Source organism: Perca flavescens, chromosome 19, assembly GCF_004354835.1.
Source record: "Perca flavescens isolate YP-PL-M2 chromosome 19, PFLA_1.0, whole genome shotgun sequence".
NCBI lineage: Eukaryota > Metazoa > Chordata > Actinopteri > Perciformes > Percidae > Perca > Perca flavescens.
The window spans coordinates 1,143,972-1,162,674 of NC_041349.1; the positions used below are offsets into that span (position 1 = coordinate 1,143,972).

At 42.7% G+C, this 18,703-nt stretch overlaps 1 protein-coding gene and 1 pseudogene across 1 annotated transcript in view; one reads left to right on the top strand and one right to left on the bottom strand.

The window, feature by feature from the left end:
* LOC114546103 (zinc finger protein 721-like) overlaps positions 1-18,703 on the top strand; it is a 1,066,380-nt gene that overhangs the window by 134,675 nt on the left and 913,002 nt on the right. The gene's annotated exons all lie outside the window — the stretch shown is intronic.
* LOC114546086 (zinc finger protein 208-like) overlaps positions 1-18,703 on the bottom strand; it is a 110,600-nt pseudogene that overhangs the window by 43,236 nt on the left and 48,661 nt on the right.

Here is an 18,703-nt window from a genome sequence, read left to right on the forward strand (position 1 = left end):
CCTTTCTAGTGTTAAGGACCAGACCACAGGGGGGCCATCTAGCAGCAGATCCCAACAGATCTGCCCCCACTGCTAAAAAGAATTCTAGAAGAAACACTGTGATGCAACCGCCAATTTTAGTGAGTTTTTGAGTATGTTAAGCCCCTCAAAAAGGCAATCAATTAAAAGACATTTAATCAATAACTCAATGGGCTCCTACAACTTCTTTTCTCCATATTTGATCTCTAACAACAGAATGAATGGCGCATCGACTCTCTTCCTGGTTTGTTGTGTCCAGAACACTGACCTGAACATGGCTGTTATCAGAGTCCGAGTCTGCTGCTGGTCTCCTGGGGACCTGGTTGGTATCAGAGTCCCAGTCTGCTGCTGGTCTCCTGGGGACCTCATTGGTATCAGAGTCCCAGTCTGCTGCTGGTCTCCTGGGGACCTCGTTGGTATCAGAGTCCCAGTCTGCTGCTGGTCTCCTGGGGACCTCGTTGGTATCAGAGTCCCAGTCTGCTGCTGGTCTCCTGGGGACCTCGTTGGTATCAGAGTCCCAGTCTGCTGCTGGTCTCCTGGGGACCTCGTTGGTATCAGAGTCCCAGTCTGCTGCTGGTCTCCTGGGGACCTCGTTGGTATCAGAGTCCCAGTCTGCTGCTGGTCTCCTGGGGACCTCGTTGGTATCAGAGTCCCAGTCTGCTGCTGGTCTCCTGGGGACCTTGGTGCTCCGCTGCTCCTGGTTCTGGTTGTCCTCTTCCATTCCTCTCCTGTCCTGAAATCCAGCAATGATCACAATGTTAAAATAATAACAGGACTTAACTGAACCGCAATATTTACCTGTTGTATTTTAATGCAAGCTAATAATAATAAGGTTAGGGATGCACCAAACCCAGATTTTTGGGGTTCGGCAGAATACCAAATCCACTGGTTAAGATTCTGCTGAATCCGAAACCGAGTCCTCCTCCCATCTTCAGTCCATGAACACAGTAAACACATGAATGAAGTAAACGGTGACTGTCCTTCCTTTGCTCTACCTGAAGTTGCTGCATTCTGGCTGCTGTCTGGAGATTCCTTCATGAACAACTCGTATTCTTTCAGATGTTTCAGACCAGATCTTGTAACAGCGGCCATGTTGTCACCATGAGACAAATTGGCATTGCAAATTGAACATGTAGCTGGACTTGAATGGCCTTCTTTTGACTGAAAGTACTGCCACACAACCCATTTTCTATTGAAAGCATTGAACACTCCACCTACGTAAACACCTTCCCGTAATCAACGGCACCGTCATTAGGGCGACCAGCGAAGCGTGCCTAGTGCAAGCCGTAGGGTTTGGTGGGAAAAATTCTACGGTTCAGCAGAAACCCGACCCCATCAAAAAGCCCAATATTCAGCCAAGTCAGAAGCCGAATCCTGGATTCAGTGCAACCTTGAATAAGGTAAAAGCCCTGCTAGGTGAACAGAAAAGGCTCCAAGATTAATAAATCCAGGCTGTTAGCCTGGTCTAAGGGTGCACCATATATAGACTTCATATCGTTGTCTTGATATCACATTTCAAAATATTATATTGAAAGTGTCACAATAAGTATAGATTAATTTAATAGGCTCCAGGTCCCCACTATGTGACACCAGTCCCAGGTTAACAGGCTCCAGGGCCCCCTGCCTCGCTCCTAACTAGTTATCTAGTTGTCAAGTTAACTAGTTAACTCGTTATCCCAATACTATAGCGAAAATGCAGCATGTTTATTTTGTGGAGCACTGCGTCCCATCCGTTGGCTGTGTGGCTTAGTTGTGTTTGATTTAGAGCTTGTAACGCTATAATGATCATGTTTCATTGGCCGGTTATCGTGCCACTGGCACATGTTAGTTGTGCATATTTCAACATGTGGAGCATACCACGGGGCCAATACGTGACAAACCCTATGGAACGTACCACAGGGCCACTACGTGACAAACTCTATGGAGCGTACCACGTGGCCACTACGTGACAAACCCTATGGAGCGTACCATGTGGCCACTACGTGACAAACCCTATGGAGCGAACCACGAGGCCACTACGTGACAAACCCTATGGAGCGAACCACGTGGCCACTACGTGACAAACCCTATGGAGCGTACCACGAGGCCACTACGTGACAAACCATATGGAGCGTACCACGAGGCCACTACGTGACAAACCCTATGGAGCGAACCACTGGGCCACTACGTGACAAACCATATGGAGCGTACCACTGGGCCACTACGTGACAAACCATATGGAGCGTACCACTGGGCCACTACGTGACAAACCCTATGGAGCGAACCACTGGGCCACTACGGAACAAACGATATGGAGTGTACCACGGGGCCACTACGTGACAAACCCTATGGAGCGAACCACTGGGCCACTACGTGACAAACGATATGGAGTGTACCATGGGGCCACTACGTCACAAACCCTATGGAGCAAACCACGAGGCCACTACGTGACAAACCCTATGGAGCGAACCACTGGGCCACTACGTGACAAACCCTATGGAGCGAACCACTGGGCCACTACGTAACAAACGATATGGAGTGTACCACGGGGCCACTACGTGACAAACCCTATGGAGCGTACCACTGGGGCCACTACAGGTTTTTTTTTGCAAACTGAGACCCTTACCATGGATCAGGGAGCTCAATGGAGCTTCCGTTATTGCATAAATTGAAATAAACATATGTAATAGGCGCATATTCCCAGTAGGACAATCATTTTCTAAATTATATGTTTGGGAAAGTTTCAGTTAGTTACTATATGTTTGGGTGAGATGGATTTACCATCAACTGTGATCACATGACTCAGAAAAACCTTCCTATTGGACAAACTGGAGTTTTTGAAAAAATAAAATAAACTAGCTTTATCACCTTCTGCAGCAACAAGTCTTACAGTGACATCAGGAACATGTGCAGACATTTTAGGTGACTGCCTCAAGTAAAAATCCTAATCGTTAAAACTAAACTGGAAAAGCTGCTACTACATGAAAATAGCACTGTACCAATAAAAAAACATTCTCTCGAGTAAGAAAGAAAAAAAACAAAAAAAACAGACGCAGACTTGAGAGATGAAGAAAAAATACAAGCTGAGCTTTAAAAAAAAAGACACCACTACACCACAGTCAGTATCAGTCCAAATCAGATGTGAGGTTGTCAAACTGTCATTATGTCTCTAAAGCCATTCTTCATCAGGCCCTGTAGTAACATGAGCTGTGTAGTGCAGGTTGTCAGGTTTCATCCAATCAGAGGCAGGGCTGATTACAGACGCCGCCTCAGTGAGCTCATTTTAGCCACACTGTAATAAACAAATGTGCTTATGTCGAATGCATCATTATGAAAATTTCTGAAACCATTAGGTGTTGAGGTTAAACCAATTCTTAAAAGTGCACATTAACTCACTACCTAAGCAAAATAAGTGGACATAAATCAGACCCCAAAAAAGTTTCCCATGTACATGAGAAAGGAACAGAGAATTGTTCTCTTACTGTTTGACCTGTAGCCCCAACTGACCAAATAGAATGACCACTGAGCTTCAGTGTCAAATCGTTAGCTCTAATAATCAAGTTTGTAGCACCAGAGTTATTGAAACTCCGGTGGCCTGGCCCCAGTGTCCTGAGTGGACTGGGGACTGTAGGAAAAAAAGTGACCGATTCTACTCTGGCTCAAAAGGCCAGAGTCTTTTAAGAACCATCAGTCACTTCTCAAAGTTTCCCCTTTACTTATTGTGTTCGTTGAAAGGCAGACCAGGAAATGAATACTCAGGATTTGTTCAGTTAAACTATAACAATCTTTAGTAAAATTATATTGCAAACAGATATTTCATATGCATATGGATCAGCCGCTCCTTCCAGACTTTCTCTCCCTAATCACCAACAAAGTCTCTCCGGGTCTGACCCTGGACCTTCCTTTTCCCTTTTCTTTTATTCATCTTCAGGTTCCTCCTCCAGTTATTGTGTCGGGGCCACCAATCGGTGTGATATCACTCAGACTTTGTGTCTCTGAGAAGATAGAGAAGTTGCACGCTAGCCTTGGGATCGCTCTCATTCTCTTCTTCTCTCACGGCCTACAGATTTTCTGTTCCTTTAAGAGATTTTATTAGGTGCATTCTGTTCCAAATATTTATTAAACAAATAAGGAGCACTTTTGCTCCATTAAATTTGAACCCGTCTTATCTTACACATGCCAGACAGGAGGAGACAGTGAGGCCATCCCAGGCTACAGGACATAATCACGATTATTTCGTTCAATATAGAAATCAAGATAATTTAACACGATTACTCGTTGACCTCTGGAAAAATGTTGCAATTATTGAACTTAAAAACAGTGAAAAAAGTTTGATTAACACAACTGTGAAATTTGCCTAAATACTTGTCCTATTTAGCATTTAAGGCATTATTATATCATTCAGAACACAAGAGAAAATATGAGTTTATTGCAAAACGTAATGAATTGTTTTCCTCAATAATTCTGTTTTTGTGATCATTGGGAGCCAAAATCATAGGCCTAATCACGATTGTATTTTGATTAATTCCACAGCTCTACTCTCCCGGTTCCTCCTTCTCGCCTGAAAACTGTTCACCTCTTCCTGTCTCTACTGGCTCTGTTCCTCTCCTACTCTGACCCTGGTGGTTATTATTATTCATTCATTAACTAGGTCACACAAGGAGGGCATGCAGGGGAGGAGGGGGTCAGCTCATACTCTGCTCATGATCAAAGCCACTCTCACTGTGGAGTCTCTTAATCACAGATATCAGATATAGAAATTAGTATTATTAAATTAATCATCAGCCCACAGAGAATTTACTAGAAGATACTCACCTACATAGAGGTCAACACACACAGAGAGACAGACACACACACACACACACACACACACACACACACACACACACACACACACAGACACACACACACACACACACACACACACACACACACACACAGACACACACACAGACTGTAAAAAGGTCTTTCTAAAAACCAGACATTAACATGTAGTTGAAGTATATAAAGAAGTATTACATATATCAAGTATTCAGCACCAATTCCAGCCCTGCAGAGCCCGAGAGAACACACACTCTCTCTTGCTGCATGGAGAGCAGGGTTAGAAGGGATAGGTTTACACAATCATGTTAGACTCCATAAGAAGATGAAGATGGAAGATGGAAGATGGGAGTCCATTGGCGGGGGCTCCAATACTACACATAAAACCATGGAACCCACTCAGCCACCAATCACAGCGCACCACACAGAACATCCCCTCCAAAAATCACACCACTGACAGGTCCATCAATAATGCTGCGTTCATGCCACCTTGGAATAACAAAGCCCTTATAGGTCTCTAACAGAGACCGAAGTTAAAGTCGTAAATCTTCAAAGAGCAAATTCCATATAGACTCAAGAATAGAGCGAGGTTGTAACTCCAGATACTACACAGTAACCAGTAGAATGTAGTAGAGGCTGCTCCAAGCAGCAGTCTGCCTGTTTCTATTCAGCTATGTTGAGGAGCTTCACACAGAGACACACACACACACACACACACACACACACAAGACACACATCATTGACTGGCGGGGCATGCACAGCTCAGCCTTCTCCTCGCTTTGATCTCTGTGATAAAGAGCTTTACCTGAGTGTGTGTGTCTTTACCTCGAGCTCTGTCTCCTAAAACGGTCCAGTAAGATCAATACTGTCCTGATGAGATCAATCCTGTCCTGATGAGATCAATACTGTCCTGATGAGATCAATCCTGTCCTGATGAGATCAATCCTGTCCTGATGAGATCAATACTGTCCTGATGAGATCAATACTGTCCTGATGAGATCAATACTGTCCTGATGAGATCAATCCTGTCCTGATGAGATCAATACTTTTGTTGCAGTTTCTCTCTGAGTTCATGCAGCACAGTGTCTCTCCAAGTCTGTGTGCAGTGTGGAAACAGCAAACCTCTCTCTCTCTCTCTCTCTCTCTCTCTCTCTCTCTCTCTCTCTCTCTCTCTCTCTCTCTCTCTCTCTCTCTCTCTCTCTCTCTCTGTCTCTCTCTCTCTCTCTCTCTCTCTCTCTCTCTCTCTCTCTCTCTCTCTGTCTCTCTCTCTCTCTCTCTCTCTCTCTCTCTCTCTCTCTCTCTCTCTCTCTCTCTCTCTCTCTCTCTCTCTCTCTCTCTCTCTCTCTCTCTCTCTCTCTCTCTCTCTCTCTCTCTCTCTCTCTGTCTCTCTCTCTCTCTCTCTCTCTCTCTCTCTCTCTCTCTCTCTCTCTCTCTCTCTCTCTCTCTCTCTCTCTCTCTCTCTCTCTCTCTCTCTCTCTCTCTCTCTCTCTCTCTCTCTCTCTCTCTCTCTCTCTCTCTCTCTCTCTCTCTCTCTCTCTCTCTCTCTCTCTCTCTCTCTGTCTCTCTCTCTCTCTCTCTCTCTCTCTCTCTCTCTCTCTCTCTCTCTCTCTCTCTCTCTCTCTCTCTCTCTCTCTCTCTCTCTCTCTCTCTCTCTCTCTCTCTCTCTCTCTCTCTCTCTCTCTCTCTCTCTCTCTCTGTCTCTCTCTCTCTCTCTCTCTCTCTCTCTCTCTCTCTCTCTCTCTCTCTCTCTCTCTCTCTCTCTCTCTCTCTCTCTCTCTCTCTCTCTCTCTCTCTCTCTCTCTCTCTCTCTCTCTCTCTCTCTCTCTCTCTCTCTCTCTCTCTCTCTCTCTCTCTCTCTCTCTCTCTCTCTCTCTCTCTCTCTCTCTCTCTGTCTCTCTGTCTCTCTCTCTCTCTCTCTCTCTCTCTCTCTCTCTCTCTCTCTCTCTCTCTCTCTCTCTCTCTCTCTCTCTCTCTCTCTCTCTCTCTGCCCCCTCCCCCTCCCAGAGAGCAGAGAGTCAGACCAGTGAGAGAAGTCTGTGATGATGGAGGAAAGAAAAGAAAGAGAAGCTCTGTGTGGACTTTATTCCCTCCAGCTGATAGGGACACTGCCACAAAAAAGTCATTCACCACTGTGGTAACACCCCCAATTTACATAAACACATTACAGCTGTTCACCTGAGAGACAACTCTGAGCTGCAACAAAAGTTGAGGGGGGAGGAGGAGGAGGGGGGAGGGGCCCAAACCAGCCCCCCCAACACAGAGACAGAGGTCTCTGGCAGTCAGAAATCAGGAGTATCCAGTTACTCTCCAGTATTCAGCCATGTAGTTCTCAGTGATAACAGAGACCATTAGTACACTGATAGAACTACTAGTATATATTCAAATATATACCTCACACCTGAAATATGAACATGGCTCAATATAACTGTAACTGAACTGTACTTGAGTATTTTCCCTACTACATCTCAGAGGAAAATATTGTACTTTTTACTCCACTACATTTATCTGACAGCTTTAGTTACTAGTTACTTTAGTTACTCCACTACATTTATCTGACAGCTTTAGTTACTAGTTACTTTAGTTACTCCACTACATTTATCTGACAGCTTTAGTTCTGCTGACTCAGGAGCATTCACTGTCTGTCTGTGTGTGTGTGTGTGTGTGTGTGTGTGTGTGTCTGTGTTCTGTGTGTGTGTGTGTGTGTGTGTGTGTGTCTGTGTGTGTGTATATGTTTGTGTGTGTTTCTGTTTCTGTGTGTGTCTGTCTGTGTCTGTGTATGTGTGTGTCTGTGTGTGTGTATATGTTTGACATGTGTGGACTGTTTTCTGTGAGTGTGTATATCTGGTCTGTGTCTGTGAGTGTGTATATGTATATTGGTGTTTCTGTGAGACTGAGGTATATCTGGACTGTTTTCTAGTGAGACATGAGGTATATCTGGACTGTTTTCTAGTGAGACATGAGGTATATCTGGACTGTTTTCTGGTGAGACATGAGGTATATCTGGACTGTTTTCTAGTGAGACATGAGGTATATCTGGACTGTTTTCTAGTGAGACATGAGGTATATCTGGACTGTTTTCTAGTGAGACATGTATATCTGGTATATCTGGACTGTTTTCTAGTGAGACATGAGGTATATCTGGACTGTTTTCTAGTGAGACATGAGGTATATCTGGACTGTTTTCTGGTGAGACATGAGGTATATCTGGACTGTTTTCTAGTGAGACATGATGTATATCTGGACTGTTTTCTAGTGAGACATGAGGTATATCTGGACTGTTTTCTGGTGAGACATGAGGTATATCTGGACTGTTTGTAATATAAACCATTTTCCTGTGGGGGGGGCTATGTGCTTCCTGGGGCCTCTGTGGAATGTGTGTGTGTGTGTGTGCGTGTGTGCGTGTGTGTGTGTGTGTGTGTGTGTGTGTGTGTGTGTGTAAATTCTATTTGTACTTTTGAAAATACTGAATATATATTCATTCAAAATAAAGCCGACAATTCAGTTTATCATCGGATTTTACAGAAACCTTCATACAACATTATTATTATTCATCTTTTAAAAGACATTCATATTAATTAGAATCGTTTCCACTTTTGCACATTTTCCAACAACTTCACCTTCTTCTTACACATTGAAGCCTGTAGTTCAGTTTCTCAGAAAACCCTCAAATATTCCACTTTTTGTATCATACATTTTTGGTGTAATTTAACATTTTAATAAAATTTAAACTAATTTAACCTTCCTGTTGTCCTCGGGTCAAATTTGACCCATTTTCAAAAAGCTTCTATATCATAAATTTGGGTTTCTTTCAACCACAATGTCCAAAAAAAACAACCAAGAATACCGTGGATGGTTCCATTTACCAAAAGCTTGCATACAACCAGCTGTTCCCATCTTTCTAATCCACTGAAGGAGCATGTGGCATACCATATATATATATATATATATATATACGTAGATACCACATTGGCAACTCCTGTTTATTAGAGTGATATGTTGACACGGCAGCCATTTCCTAACGAACATTGTGCTCGTCCTAATGTATGAGTGTCTATGGAGGCAGAAGGTCTATCCACAATTATAATCATAATTCCTCGCTGAATTTTCAACTGGTTTTCAAGAGGTTTACTACAAATGCCAGACATGTATTTATAATACAGAATACTTGGTTAAATTAAAAATGCTGACTTTCTTACCAAAAGCCTTTCCTAAATATTGTGTAGCTAGTGACAGGCTGCTGATTTAAGCCTTGATACAGTTTAAACAGGTGAGTTATATAAACAGTTGTTATGAAGGGTGAAATTAGCTTCATAGACCAAAACCATTTTTTGTACCAAGCTGTAAACATGTTTATTTCTGATGTAAAGTTTGGATTTTTTCACATGGGGGGGGGGTCTATGGGGAATGTTCCCAGACCCAACACCTGGATGTGGGGCTGGCTTGTTAGGACAGTAATTTAGCTTATTGTTAGCTTAAAAGAAGGATTAATGTCACCTTTTTGTGATATTAAATTCAATGATTTCATAATAGTTAAATATTGTAAAACCTCTTTATCTGTGAAGGGTTATTCTACGTTGCTTAGTTTATCCGGCGTGAAATGACCCTAGAGGTTAATAACACGTGTACCGAGTCAACCGTTCTCTGGGGTATGTTTTCATGCTAATGAAATGTGACCAGTTTTAGTGCTAACTGCTAATTAGCTTATAACGCTAGTCGTCGGGGCTGAGGGGAAAGTAAAAATAAATCTCTATTTCTACTCCACTAACAAGTCCCAAAATATCACCTCACTTCCACGGTAGCATAATGAGGGTCCCTACATGTTAACCCCAGCATTGAGATCTTTGTAAGTGTACAGACAGTTTATTAAAAAGATGGTATAGAACAGGGGCGGTTCTAGGAAACCCTTGTTTACCATATGTTTACTGTACATCAGCCCCTAATGAGAATATGACACAGATACAGTGCCTTGTAAAAGTTATTATTGCTAAATCAGTAATTTCATGAACCTATAAGCTGAGCTAGCGACTGAACAACGCCAGCTAACATTTTTGACACTATGATAATAACAGTAGTAATAATAATGAGAAATTTTATTTTTTGTATTTATTTATTATTTCAGGACAATGCACATTGATGAACATGTACAATGCACTATCTTTAATACAGGGGTGTCCAAACTACAGGGGTCCATTATTATTGGCCCGTAGCTAATTCAAAAAATATAATGGCATATGGCCCACACATGAAATTTGTGCTTGACTATATTGTACTTCTTAGTTTTACCACTAGGGGGAGCTACTGTCTTGAACAAGACAGCCTCTCCACAAAAGAAGAGCAGACAAAGAAAAACTTTGCAACAAGTGACCCAAAAATGGCAGAACCGAAGAAACGAAAAATAGCAAGTGAGGGCGGAGATTTCAGACACAATGGGAAAATGAACATTTCTTCAGTGAAGTCAAGGGGAAGTGTGTCTGTTTGATTTGTAATGAAACAGTTGTAGTGATGAAAGACTATCATGTACGACCACACTATGAAACCAAGCATCCAGACTACCACTGGTGCTGAGAGAGAACAGGAAGTTAAGCAAATGGCAGCTACCTGTTTTTTGGGAACCACAATGACCGACAGCCATCTCTGATGTCCTTCACATCTCAACCACCAAACTGACTCCTGACATTATAGGTAAGTTACAAATATAAGACACAGTAATCATTTTTAACAAACTATAGTTGGTGTGTTAACACTATAATAACTCATTTGCATAGCAAACCGAAAATATACCGATCCCCTTATGTTCTGTATGGGACCCTTGGTGAAAAAAGTTTGGACATCACTGTTTTAATAGATAGTGCGTTATGGCTGAAGGAGGTTTTCTAAAAGTAACCCCACAGTCCCTGTTTACAACAGCTCTGGTGATCCGAGTCTATCTGTAATTTGACACAATGTTCCAACATTCAGCAATTTCAGTTGCTTACATTTCAATTTGGGTTCTGATCTGCACCATAAAATGACCACCTTCTTCTCTGGCGACTACCAACCTTAAACTACACAACCGTCTCCTGTTCTCCCTCTAACAGATCAGATAGAGACTCAGCCAAAGGCGGGAGTCTGACACCATAACCTCCTCTGATTGGCCAACTCTATGTTTGTTGAGCCCCCCCTAAAAAGGGTCTAAAATTGCCAAAGGTCTAGAAATACATTACCGTTGACCTACAGTACACAGGCAGGCGCCATATTGGGAAAACAGTCAGGACCAGTAGAACCCTAACCCTTGTAGTTAGTCACGCAAATATTTTAATAAACAGATATGATTCATGCATTCACACGTAGTCACATTTCACAAACGACCCATTGGGAAACCCCGGACCATGGGACATTTCAAGTGACAGTTCAGCTCCCGTTGCACGGCGTTCCCCGTTCTTTTCCCAAGATGGCGCCTGCCTGTATACGTGAACGGTAATGTCTTTCTATACCATCTTTTTAATAAACTGTCTGTACACTTACAAAGATCTCAATGCTGGGGTTAACATGTAGGGACCCTCATTATGCTACCATGGAAGTGTGGTGATATTTTGAGCCTTGTTAGTGGTGTAGAAATAGAGATTTGTGTTTACTTTACCCTCTACTACCCTCACTACACATGTGTTATTATCCCTTAGGTTCATTTTGTGCCGGATTTGTCCTTTAAATCAACACTATGTAACTTCTTCTCTTCGGTCCCCCTACAGGTTGGAAGAGGAATTGTCCCATTATGATTATGTCTCATTGGAACTACAGATCAGCTACCCGATCTGGCAGACTTGCATAGTGCGGTTATAGCCGGTAGAGAGCCGCAAAGGGAATGCAGAAGTGCTGTTCACCCTGTTACGAGTTGATGATCCACTGGAACGATTTTGGAAACATTATTTTAAGTTGCAAAAATTTACTTTAAGATCAGTTGTTTGTCCCAAGATGGCGGCGGCACAAACGCAGTTTAAACATATTAACTGTTCAAGTTATTTTTAAAGCAGCAGACATGTTCTGATTAAAGCTTCCCAGTTATGAAGATTTGCTTCTTTTCTTTGTCTTAAGGGACAATAGACTAAATATTTCAGCAACTTGACATTACCTTAGTAAACAGTGTTGGGATTGTTTTAATTAAGAACAAATACTCCGTTGCATTAGTTAAATAGTGCTAGCCATTGAACCCTGAACTCAACATATTTTATTACAGGAATGAAAGCTAATTTTGAGTGGAATAAAGCCATTCAAAGGGAGGGAGTTTAATATGTAGTGGTAGCCAGGATAACATCCATGGTGTTCAGAAGATAAAGTTACTGCTGGTCATCCTTCAATGTGGAGAGAAGATCAGAATATAAGAACTCAGCTATCAGGGCATGAGGAGGAGGCAGGAGGAAACATGTTGGCTCTGAAACATGTTCACTACGAGGCAGTGTGAAGGCGCTGTTGACTTTTAAGGCTACTACTGTGAGAAAACATTTTTCCACATTGATCACACCAGTATGGCTTCTCTCCAGTGTGAATGCGCTGGTGACATTGAAGGCTACTACTACGAGCAAAGGTTTTACCACATTGATCACACCAGTACGGCCTCTCTCCGGTGTGAATACGTCGGTGGATTTCTACTTCACTACTCCTAGTAAAGGTTTTACCACATAGATCACAGCTGTAAGGTTTATCTCCAGTGTGAATGCGTTGATGGTTTTTTAGGGTACTCTGTTGTATGAAAACTGCCCCACATTGATCACAGCTGTAAGGTTTATCTCCAGTGTGAATGCGTTGATGTCTGTTTAGGGTATTCTGTCGTGTGAAAGCTGCCCCACATAGATCACATCTGTAAGGCTTCTCTCCAGTGTGAATGCGTTGATGGCTTTTTAGTGTACTCTGTTGTATGAAAGCTGCCCCACATTGATCACAGCTGTAAGGTTTATCTCCAGCGTGAATGCGCTGATGTGTTTTTAGGGTACTCTGTTGTGTGAAAGCTGCCCCACATTCATCACAGCTGTGTAGATTCTCTCCAGTGTGAACTCTCTGATGAATCTTTAAATATTCAGATGTTGTGAAGGATTTGTCACAGTGTTGACAGTGGTGACGTTTGGGTCTCTTTACTCCTCTCCGTTTCTATAGCAACAGACAAACAGAGAGAAAGAGAGAGTTAGTGAGCAACCTTCTTTAAACCCTAGACTTGCTCTCACAATTTTAATTCTTCATATAATAATTTATGACAAAATGAAGGAATATATCTGCCAGATGCAGACATGTTAAAGGGGTGATAAAATGCAGAAACCGATTTTACCTTGTCATAGTTGAATAATGACAGTTTAGTGGGTAACTAGGACATACATAGAACCTCTAAATCCCATTGACACCTCTTTGCTCTGCAAATCTCACAATTTGAAACTGCCTCTGAAAACGGGAAAATCTCAACGAGCCTCCTCCTCATTTGGCTCTAGTCTCTCTCTTTGTCACGCCCCAACATTTACATAGGCTACACAACTGACCTGAGATCAGTTAGTCTTCTGAATCTAGGTCGTGCAGATCTCAGAAATTTTATACATTGTTCATCTGCTATTTTACCATTCAATTCACTTCTGAGACTTTTTTTATGTGAGAAATCAACAATGTAGAGGTCCAATATGGGTGAATGACTACTAAACGCTGGTGCTCTGACAGAGCTCCAGGGCCTGCAGCTCCCCTCTTCCTAATGCCAGGTGTGTGTGAGTGAGAGCGCGGTCAGCGAGCTTGTTACGCCAGCAATCTCTTACCACAGGTTCCAGTTACTCTTTTAATGTGTATAATTATAATGTGTTGAGTTATTTAAACAAACGATTGGGGAAATAAACGCCGCTTGTCCGCGAGTCTCATTGATTGAGCCTGCGGCTGGATGGAGCTCTATCAATGAGAGCTAGCTAGCCTCCTCTTAGACTTCCTCTGGAAGTCACAAAAATTCATTAACTTGAAATCGGACACCGTTGTTAGCTCTATAAGACCTTTAGGTAGATGTTGTATACGTGGCGTGGCAAAATTCAAACTGTAAATATACTTGAATTACGACCAAAAATTAAGCTAACTATGCGTGATTTGTAGCTAGGATTGAAGGGACAGTCGCAGCTAATGAAATTGGACACTTTTGTTAGCTTTATAAGACATTTAGTTAGATGTTGTATAAGTGGCGTGACATGTGTGTAACATGTGGTAACAGATTAGTGGTGTAACAAGCTCGCTGACCGCGCTATCACTCTCACACAACGGGACATTTAGCTAGCAGGAAGAGGGGAGTTACAGGCCCTGGAGCTCTGTCAGGGCAGCAGCGTTTGGTAGTCCCTGTAGGCCGGGGTCTGTGGAGGAAGGCAGGCCGGGCGGCGAGGCAGCAACACAGGCAGCACCGGCGGCTGAACTCCGACACACAGTCTTACCAAATTTGCAATTAGCCATCAATTTTCCTAAAACGGCCCATATTTGAGGTTTATATAATTGATTTCTCGCTTAAAAAAGTCTCAGAAGTGAATTTAATAAGAAATAGCCCGACAAACAATGTATAACTTTGCAGTGTCTGAAATATGAGACCTGCTGTCCCATGTGTTTCTATGTAGTTTGCTCAAACCAATCAGTGCATAGCTCATTCTAAATATTCATGAGCATACCATATTTGGAAGAAAAGCACTTGTTCCATATAGAGCCATATTCACAGGGTAGTTAAAGGCCTAATAAAATAGCATTCGGGCAATTTTCAGCCCAACCAATGTTACATACCCCATTAGGAGACCTTAAGGAACAGTGTAAAATACCCTATATAATCATTCTATCACCCCTTTAACAGTGTTCACAAACTTTTCCAAACATCTCTATTGTAGTCCAGCCTTTACTTCAGAGACAAATGTGTGTCACTTTGTAACACACAAAAGTTATTGCCAAGCTGCTAGCGTGGCAATTCTTCTGACTGGCTAGTAGTCCTTACCTAGGTACTGTCAGGGCACACCCTCATACTCTGCTTCTGACTGGCCAGTAGTCTTTACCTAGGTACTGTAGTTACCTATGACGAAAAGTTTTTCTTTTAATAACTTTTCATCTTTTTTTAAGTTGATCGGAGTTTGTTAAAGTACGACATGTAGGCTAGAAATGGCCAAAATCTGACTAATTTTGAACTTTCAGTTCAAAATGGCGGACTTCCTGTTGGGTTTAAGGTATGGCTCTAATGACGTTTTTTGTACATCTTGGCATGTTACATATGTGTACCAAGTTTCGTTATTCTACGTTAAACATACTGCAGGGGCTCAAGTTTTTTAATTTTGTAGGGGGCGCTAGCGAGCCATTTTTGTGCGCCTATTCCCAAAACCCTTAAAATATGTAAATTTTCAGCAGACTTGATGCGACCACCAGTTTTGTTGAGTTTGTGAGTATGTTAAGCCCCTCAAAAAAGCAAGTCATTTGTCGGACGAAGGAAAAAGAATAATAATTCCTTCAGTTTCAATAGGGACTTCGCCGCTGTTGGTGCTCAGGCCCTAATAAATCATCTAAAAAGATGTCTGTCGTTGTTAGAACCATTATAGAAACACGTGTATTGAACTTTATATATTATCCTTCTTTATAGACTTCATCTTTATTAGCCTTTTCTAATTATCTCAACTGTCATACTATATTCACCAAACTTCTAATAAAAATATGAACAGCAGTTTATTAGTCTTCATAAAGACAATATTAAAGTACCAATGACGGTCACATAAATATTTTATATTATATATCCTATACTACACCCTAGTGGTCAGAATTTACAGTATATTGCAGACATTTAATCAATAATTCAATGGACTCCTACAACTTCCTTTCTCCACATTTGATCTCTAATAACAGAATGATCCATGGAGCATCGACTCTCTTCCTGGTTTCTTTAGAGTGGTTGTCCTGAACACTGACCTGAACATGGCTGCTATCAGAGTCCCAGTCTGCTGCTGGTCTCCTGGGGACCTCGTTGGTATCAGAGTCCCAGTCTGCTGCTGGTCTCCTGGGGACCTGGTTGCTGTGCTGCTCCTGGTTCTGGTTGTCCTCCTCCATTCCTCTCAGATCTCCACTGGGGCTGCTGGACTCACTCTGGATTCTGTTCAGTCCAAATCAAAGCATGCAGAGATATTGAGGATCTGCTGTCTCCTCTCGTTCTCCTCACATCCACACACAACTAAAACAACAACAAGAGAAGCTGTTAGGATGACTACCAAAGACTAGACAGAGTCCCTGGAGTCTTCTTCAAAGCTAGTTTACTAGCAGCAAGGAATCTATTACTGTTCATGCACCTCATGAGTACAGACACTGACTTCTGGAGTGTTCTCTTCCTGCTTCTTACCGTGCAGACACTTTGCTGCTTGCTCCTGCCTCTACTTGCATATTTCTGCTGATATTTATGCTTTTCCTCTGAGAGAAACTACGAGCAGCGGTGACTTATAAATCATTGGACTATACATTTTTTGTAGATATACAGTAGTAGGATATTGCCATATTTCAACATTTTTCAGCATGAACATGGCCTACCAATAGCTCAAGCCTGTCCTACAGTGACTGTAGCTAAAGCTAATTAGCAGCAAGATGCCTCCCTTCTCCATAGGACTACTACAAACTCCTGCACACGACTAACTAGCACCAGCAAGACTACAAAGAAACAGGAGGGCTGTGGAATGGATAATAAATCAACCAGTGGTAGTCCTCCCTGGAACTCTTTTGGTGCAAAGCCTAAGAGTAAATCATTTTCCTGGGAATTGGGAGGACGACTAACGGGCAGGACACAGCGCCCTGAGATTTGTGATATGACCGGCTGGCCTGTATTACCACCCAGGCAGAGCGCCTCTTCAACCCCTGTACTTAGCAGGACACAGCCGTGGACAGCTACAAAAGGGAAAATCAGCAACAAAATGCCTCCCCAACAACTGAGTGTGCAGGTGAAGAACAGATTTGCTCCTCTGCTGCAGGACCCTGGACATGACCTGGATTATGTCTCATCGTCACACAGCAGGGTAAGGACTGAGAGCAATTCTAAAAGTAAAAAGCTACAGAGAAAGCTAACGACTGGGCCCCAAACTCTGATTGTGGGGGACTCTGCTGTAAAGGACGCAAAAAGCAGTAAAAACACCAAAATACTCTGTTATCCCAAAGACATGGTGTCTGACCTGGCCCAAAGAATCCAGGATATCGTAGCAGCACACCCAACTACTAAGAACATTATACTGCATATAGGGTCACATGATGTTGTAAAGCAAGAGTCTGAATTGCAGAAACGATACTTTATGGATCTGCTGAACTCAGTCAGCTACCTAAACACGGAGGTGTTTATCAGTGGCCCTATGGACCTTTTTCACAGCAGACATGTTGACTTGTCAAAGTAGGAAAAGCACAGCTGAGACTGATAACCTTAACAATGGCTCAATTCCCAGTAAGCTATTTCATTGAGTCAGCACGCACAATACCAGGGTCTCTCCTAAGTGGAATGCAGCCATCATTAATGGTTCAATACCAGGACCTGGTTTTGAACACACCTGTGCTGGTCCTACTATGACATGTCAACATGTCTGCTGTGAAAAAGGTCTGTACCGCCAGTCAGAGGAGGAGCTGAGAGATTCAGCAGACTGCTGGCACTGAACAGATGGCTTTCAACTGCATGTACCGACCATTCTCTGCAGTTCATTGACAATTTTAACATTTTCTGGCAGCGCAGACATCTTTTTAAAGCAGATGGACTATTCCTTAACAAGCCAGGAGTAAAGCTGTTCACCTCTAGCCTACTTTACTTTCTGCGCCACACATCTGCTCCCTTTGCCAAGGACACAAGACAAGATGAGCCAAAACAAGAGGAAGACACAACAAAGCATAGCAGTGATCCACCGCAGCCCCCACCTGAGCAAAGATTTGACCATGGGAGACCACAGAGCGAAGACGAGAAATTTCAACTCCCCTTTTCACCCGTCCAACACTCCTCAAACCCCCTTACCAACCCCGACGCCTTTGAGGATCCGTCACTCTCCCCTCTTCTTCCCCATCCCCATGTTGGAGCTCACTGATCAGATGTATTAATAAGGTAACCGCTTCAGAGCTTTATTTTATTAGTTTCCTCTTTTCATATTATGAGTCCTTCATTTTGGCGCCTCCTAGCGGAACGGTAATCTTGCATCTAAAAAGGGGGGACTAGTTTGTGAGACCCACGCATGGAAGTAAGGAGGAAGAACACATGTAGCTCCGACATGGTATAAAGCTCTAGAAAGGGGATAATTAAGCACCTAGCTGGAACGGGAACAAGGGATTGTGTGTTTGATTTGTTAAGCTCAGCTCCGCCTCCTCAGGTCCACAACACACCCTGCCAGAGCTCGGCTCCGTCTCCTTCAGCATCAAACATTTGGCCGGGGCTTCAGCCCCGAATGTTTTGAGTGTAACCCCAAATGTATTTTGAAAAGTTGACTGACAAATATGAAACCGGACGTCGCTTTGTGTCGGGTTTCCAGCTCCGATGTAGAGCAGCGTACAGCCTCTTCCCTAAACATCTCGGGAGCTCTGAGTCTGTCAGGAGGTCTGACATCTACCGTATCAGCAGAGCAATCACGTAATGCACAGCAGACTATGGTGCAGGTGGATTATTTTATGAAATATTGTGAATTCATTCTTGTAGGCTAATAGCCTATTATAACTTTATTTTTCACAAAATATCTCCTCCAAATCTCAGAGAACACAGATGGGATGAGTTATATTTTGAAGTTTTGGACATGAGCAGAAATCTTGCTCAAACATCTGTAATATTAAAGTCCAGGGCTTTATTAATAAATGAAATGAATAATGTATCACTGAGATGAATAATTGTCATATGCACATTTAAGGAGGTTACTTCCTCAAAAAAAGACCCAAAAGAGGA